This window comes from Cuculus canorus, chromosome 5 (assembly GCF_017976375.1).
Source record: "Cuculus canorus isolate bCucCan1 chromosome 5, bCucCan1.pri, whole genome shotgun sequence".
Classification (NCBI taxonomy): Eukaryota; Metazoa; Chordata; class Aves; order Cuculiformes; family Cuculidae; genus Cuculus; species Cuculus canorus.
Window position 1 is genome coordinate 22,886,974 of NC_071405.1, and position 7,254 is coordinate 22,894,227.

Sequence of the window (7,254 nt, forward strand, 5' to 3'; positions counted from 1 at the left end):
TAGCAGTCTTTCTTTGTCATTTGATCAGGTCATCTGGATTACTGTGTGCCTGTGTCTATGCTAACCACAGAAGTTTTAAATCTCAGCCTAAGTTTTTGCAAAATTTAGCCACCAGTACATGCATTTCCCTTATTCTGTTGTTTGCTCCCCGTGATGCAAGCTTCATTATTATTTCATTTCTTCCTCATTCCTCCCACTCATGTATTTGAGGTTTTCTTACATACTTTGTAGGTCTACTTCCCACCGCCTCTTCATTTAGATCCTTCCTAAAGAAAAGAGTGTTTTAGAAGACCCACGTTTGCAAGGGAAACATATTAATAGTGGAAACTTTCTCAGAGATGTATTTTCCCTATATCTCCAAGTGCATCTTGTCTCTCCATGTCAATCTTAGCACTGTTAACTCTCCCATGTAGAAAGCTGCTTTATTATCTGTATCAGCCAGCTAAAATTAATGGAGATTAAATTCTTACCTCTCTCCAAACCAGGAAGAATTTATGATTTATGCAGTAGAATGGCTTTGCGTGTCCACATCAGTCCATTTTGTCTAATTCTCCTTCAAGTTTTTTTATTAAGCCTTGTTTTGTTGGAGAGTCTGTAAATCTGGGCTCTCCAGCTGTCAGCTCATGGGTTATTTCTGGCCTTTCTGCCCAAGAGCTTACAGCACGCAGAGCAGCCCTGGGACACAGGTGACGCTTCTCCTACCTCAAGAAAAATTGCCCCTGCCGCTGCTGCTGACACAACACGGTGCTTGCTCTGGGGACAGGCAGATGAGAGGTACTTTGCCATAGGGATCCCTCTTGGGAATGGCTCCAGTCCCACAGGGGATGCAGCTCAAAAGGACCTTGACTGTATCTAGAAAGTAGCTGTAGGTCCTGCTACAAAACCCCTCCTTCTCTTCAAGGACTGTATTTACCAAGGAGAAGAGTTATGAGGAGTTGGAGAAGATGTGCACAGTGCTCCCCTCCCATGCATGCCCTGCTCCACAGCTCCTTTGTTTTATCACATTACTCATTCCCTTTTTTTTCACTTCCAGAATTGTTTATCAAGGCTGGGGAGCTCCAAGGCCGTGTGCTGTGGGTAATAGGAGCCACATGAAAATGAGCATAACTGTGGTAGGAAATTGGTCATCATACAACTCCACACTTGTTGCTTCCAAAACGGCATTTTAGAGCTGTGCTCTTTACCTTTTTTGTTTCTTGAACATGTTTAGTCTCTTCATTTGAACATAAAGATAAAAATGCCAGTGCTTTAAGCCAGATCACATTTTCAAGGGCAGGAAGATATCAGTGATTTTTTTCCACTTATTCATTTACCATTTGTATCTGACAGTGCCAAACGGGAAGGCAAATAAAAAAATATTCATCTAAATTTTTACATATACCAAATATACCTAGTGCCTCAGATTTTCACGTGCCTGACAAGTTATACTTAAGATTTTCATAGGACAAATACTGACCTTTACAGTTCCAGGTCAATTTACTATTGCCTTTCAGATGTACAAGGCATACAGTTGAGACCCTGAACTGAAACAGTCCTGTTTCCAGTGCTGTACACCCAATCGCTCCACCATCTAGGGCTGAGCCCCAGACAAAGTAGTGAAATACAGGGGGATTATAGTGGTGACATTCCCTCTTTGGTGCTTATGAATCAAGTCCCACTCACATTCCCCATGGACAGCCAGGCAGACCTTTTATGGTCACATAGGGGTACTTAATTATGCACATATATGTGTTCTTGTACTACTTTAATAACAGTGTAAGAGTCACTTGAGCAATAGGATTGATTTTACGAGCCAAAAGGATAAAACCTGGGTTCTCCGGTGGACAATGAAACTGGGTTTTTTTTCTACTCTTCCTTTTTTATTTTTCTTAATATCACCCTCAAACTTTGAATTATCCTGCAAGTATTAGGGCTCATTAACTTTGTTTCGGCTTGTACTTTGTGTTAATGGAATGATTTTTTTCTAACAAATATGAATCACTTGAATGCTAAAGCTTAAATGTTTAATAAAAGTCATTAGTAGAATTACGTGTGAGGACTTATAAGAGAGATGATGGTGTTGTTATGGTTACTGCTGTATCTCTGGCTGTCAGTGGTCTTGCTGACTTACCCTCTGCTTATGTCAGGCCTTGAGCATTTACCTTACTGTGGATAGGATAATCTGATTCTCACACACTTATAGCAAGCTCCAGCCTGCCTACTCCATGCATTCTCCAAACTCACACGTGTGTGAGAACAGAGACCTTCGGCCTTCGTGCATGACCCAAATGACATTTTTAAAACAGAAGAGACAACTTATTTCATTGAAATAAAGCCTGTTAGTTAAAAAATATTTCACATCCCCTTTGTCTTGTAATCTTGCCAATGTCTACTAATTTAAACATCTACAGAACAGAGCACTTTCAACCCCTTTTGGAATCTTGCTCTCAAACCTCTCTGTTTAAATGGCCCTCTGTAAATTCACTGGGGTCTTTTATGTCTTGCTTTCCAGGTGCCCACATTCCTCGCAGGAAAATCTCTCCAGTGAGGCAAGCAGAGGCCTAGGCAAAACATCCCAGTGAAGGCCACTTGCTTTTTTTTCCCTAAGTGTTCCCTCAAAAATGTATGCCTGGATCCATCTTCTCTCTCTTGGGTACACATTTTGACAATCCAGCTATTGAAGTAGCTCAATGTAAGCACACAATAAACATGTCAACACATCACATTCATAAATTATTACAGGCAATGCCAAATCTGCCACAAAGATTTTTCGACTTCAAGCCATAGAAGAGGATCTTCAGTGGCAGAAATGCTGAAAGAGTGAAAGCAAAAAGTAAGAAGGTTATCTGTTAATGTCATGCAACTAGGATCCAAGATGACATATGCTTTATGGCCTGTGGAAAAAAAGACTGATGACTCTTCAGAGGCAGATTTTAGAATAAAGTAAATCTAACAGAAAACATTTATGAAGCTGTACTGGTACTGCCCAACTTAGTCTTACCCATCTGTCTGAAGGTATCACTAAGAGGCACGGTAGTCTGCCATGTTTCATAAAACTAGTGCTCCTTTTCTGTTAAATTCTTTGATCAATTGTCCTGGAGTTTACACAGTAGATACAGGTGTTACTTTGGTTGCAGCCACTAAGATTCAGTCAGTTTTTTTGGCTATTCCAAGTCTAGCCTGAGGCAAAGGGATGCTTACTCTGCCTCCTCATTCATCTGCTTCCCAGGTGTTTTCCCCCTCTTCCTCATTCTTCCACTTCTTCCCATCCATCTCAGGCTGCCCCTCCATGCTGCCCTGCTGCCACGCTGCCGAACATAGGCAGACACACTTCCCGCATTTCAGGGGTTTCAGGATTTTGGTCCCTCGTATAGTTCTGCTCTGCTTTGGGAGTGACACTGCTGAGCCACCACAACATCCTGTATGACACCACCGGCTCCCTTCTGCAAACAGTAACCCAGCTTCGCCCAGACCACTTTCTCAGGCTGTTATTTAGCACAGAAGTGTATTAAAAATGTAGAGCATCTGTTTGCTGTGGCTGAGGAGCAGTCAGAAAGTGCTATGACATTGCTGCAAATGGCTTCTGCCGCTGCTCCAACATATCTCCCAGAGCTCTTTGTCAGCTCGGTGGGTCCAGCGGCTCCATCCCCTAATCCACCACAGAGGCTTTGGTTTGCCATGGTGCTTCAGATCTGGGTAGAATGGCACATACATAAAGAGAGAAAATAGACCATTAAACTCCATTACTTTGAGATTTGTCAAAACTTGGGCTGCCCCTGGTGTGACGGCTGTGCCTGGCAGCTTCCCGAGAGTCAGTTTGGGCAGACGATGGCAATTTTAGCTGTGGTGGCTCCAGGGCTGTGCAAGAGCAGCTTTGGACCTGTTCTGGTGTTATGCTAACTTGCTGTGCACCACTGAGACTAAGTGTTCATCCTACAAACCCATGCTTTGAAATTCCTGTGTAAATTCCTCTGGCTTTGCATTTCCCAGTTATGTAGACCTAGCTCCTTCTGGGACTGTTTTTAACCAGGCTCTTGATAGACTATACATGAGCCTTCAGCAGGGCACTCATCAATCAGACATTTTAATCATGGCAGATGTTTTTTTCCAGCATCTTCATTACTTCATTGGTTTTCAAGTTCTGAGATCAATATCGTCTGATTCACTGAGTCTTTTTTTTTTCTCTGTTTCTGATACTGTCTTGTCTTTCATGTGTGTAAAGAGTAAATGAACAGGAGAGAGATTTTTACTACTATCCTATTAGTCTAATATGCCAACTACATGTTCAATACTACTTGGGCCTTTAAAAAAACTCTTATACCTGGATTAAAATAAAGGAAGTGAAAATAAACAAGGAAACCTCAGAAGCATTAGTCCTCATACCTGAAACAAGCCATAGAGCTGAAGTATTGTATGGTGGGAGGACAAGATCCTTTTGTCTGTTCTGTCCTGAGACAGGTGAGAATGCTGGCCAGAGATTTCCTCATAATCTTTCTCACTTGCCAAAGCTTGTGCTCTGTTCTATTAATCTCACCTAGACTGATATTAGTAGTGTGGCTTTGCTGGCTCATGTTTATGTGTTTATATATTTGGATTAATTTAACGTGAGCTTTACCGAGAGAGAGTCTTTCCTTCTGCAGGCTGAGAGCTTTCTGTTTCTAATAACCACAACCACTGTATTATTCTACGGTCACCTACTTGTCCTTGAGAAAGCAAAGCCTCCATGTTTTGTTGGGATGAATCAAAGACAGTGTTCAATTTATCTTATAATCTATGTGTATCTCATTAAAAAACATAACTCATAGTAACACAGTCAATCAGAAAACAGAACTTTTTCTGCCATTTTTTTGCTTCTCTTCCTTAAATGTTTATGCCACAAAGGTAGCCCATCTGGTTTAGATTGTAGGGTGGAAATCACAAGACCTACTCACCATCCCTTGACTTGTAATTCTGGAAGAGACTGGAAGTAGTTTGTCAACATAATATGTTTCCTTGCCTCTTGTAGAAATAAATCTCCAGCTTTGGACTATATTGGAGCAGACAACAGAGTAAATTTGAGACATAGACCCAAGCTACAAAGAGGCAGCTGAATCCAGATTTAGATTTCTATCAAGTCAGTGTTGGAGTTCATGATAAGATTTGGTCTCCTATAAATTAAATGGAGATTAGCTGTGCAACCTACATTCAAGCCCAGGTTTGCACACTGCACACCATGATGTTCAGCAACACCTGGATGTCTGGGTTTGGTCTGAGTCTCCAGGCATTTCCGCCTAGAATCAAGGTGTTAATCTTCTGGTGCTTTTGATAGTCCATTAAATGCAAGTGTAAATGCATGTTAAGACTGCAGCTATTGCAGAATTATCCATTGCAGGTATTTGCATGGTGCTTGTCTCAGTATCATTAAAGTATTGCCTCTCAGCATTTATGCAATCAGAGAAACATTATTGCCTCAGTTTTATAGGTGAGGCATGAAGGCACAAGAAGACTAGGTCACACATGGAATCTTAATATATCTGGGAGCTGTGTCCCCAGTGAGTGCTGTGACAACAGAGCCAGCCGTTCCCCAGCTGAATTCAATGCAACATACTTCTACAGATATCTGGTACCTAAATAGCACTCTCCTTGCAGTGTTCCCAAAGCCCTGGTGGCTGAATAGCATTCTTCCCAATTTACAGGGGGAAAACGGAAAACACAAGCAAATCCCTATGAAAGGGTTTTACCCACTGCAATGAATACCTGTGTCAAGAGAAGGACCAGGCTTGTGAAATGCTTTGAGACAGCTGGGTGAGACATCTACAAATTTTAAGGAAAGATTAAATCTGGTTGCTGTTGTTCATTATTTGTTACAGGATGCTAAGACTAATCACAAATTCAGAAATCCCTGTGTGTCCTTGTTCGGCCGGCAGCAGGATGGGTAGGAGGTGCCAGAATGACAAAACACTGTATGCTGGCCTGTTTTGGCTGCTGTGAACGTATCCAGACATGTGGAAATGATAAGGGCTTTGAAGCTATCTGGCTGATTGTTATAGAGAGTGGAGCAAGTTGTCATTTAGCCTCTTTCAGATAACCAATGTCCACTGGTTTACATTACTAAGTGACCATCAAGATAAAGAGAGATTTATTGTTTTTAAGGCAATGAGGCAAGTGATGCATTCTTCACAAGACAAAGCAGACATGGACAGTTCTTTCAGGAACACCTGGCTTTTTCTAAAGGCACAGAACTGAAACAGAGCTGGAGATCTGAACCGCTGCCTGCTTTAAGTGATGGCATATCCAGAAGTGCAGCTTGGATCTTTCTCCACAGTGGCTCAGCTTGGAATATGGGGCCATTTTTTTCTCTTCCCTTCCATTAACGTTATCTGGAGTGATGCCACTGAGGCCACACAGCCCTCCACACTACAGAGACAGCTGTGTCCCTGTGCTAAGGGAAGGAGCACAGCCACAGCACTGGTAGGAAGGGATTGCATCACTGGTGGTGGCTCTCACGATGCACGGCTGCTTGCAGGGCACAGGCTGGGGTGGCAGAGGGGTGTAGGGGTCCTGACGCTGGTGCATCCACTCCTCTGCGTCTGGGCCCAAACACTGGGAATAATAAAACTTGTCAATGTTTTTACCCACAGAGTACAACTCTTAAGAGCAAGTGGGACTGTTGTTTAGACTAGACAAGATAGTGCTATACTAAAGCATTTGAAATAACAGAAATAACAGAAGGAAATACCAATGCTGGTAGAGGTGGGAAGTCACACCCTATGGATTCCAGCTAACAGGTGCTGGCATTTATTTACCCATGAAATTTTGGTTCTATAACCTGTTCTGTCACTACTGGAAAATGGGGTTATGATCCTCAGACTTGGGAGGCCCAGACTCTGCTGCAGACTCTCTGAGAGCTTGGAGTGAATGCTTGGCCTTTTGCTGTTGCAGTCCCTCCCGATGAAATGGGGATAACAGTTCTTCCCTGTTTCACAGAGACACTGCACAGATAAACATGTTAACAAGTGTGAAGCCTTCAGCTACTGAAGCGATGAAGGCCACTTAAGTGTGCTAAATAGAGCAGAAGATACAGCGTTATGTGAGGATGCTGATTAGCCTGTGTTGCTGTGGAGTTCAGCAAACACCCGCTGCTGACTGGCTCTGATATATGGCATGGGTCACCACCTTCTCCAGTACCAGAAGTGTGGCCTCAGGTCACCAGAAACTCCACAGCTACCCCGGAATATCTGAATCTGATGCCTGGCATCACCCACTGAAAAGTTTTACCCCTGTACTCCTTCTTTA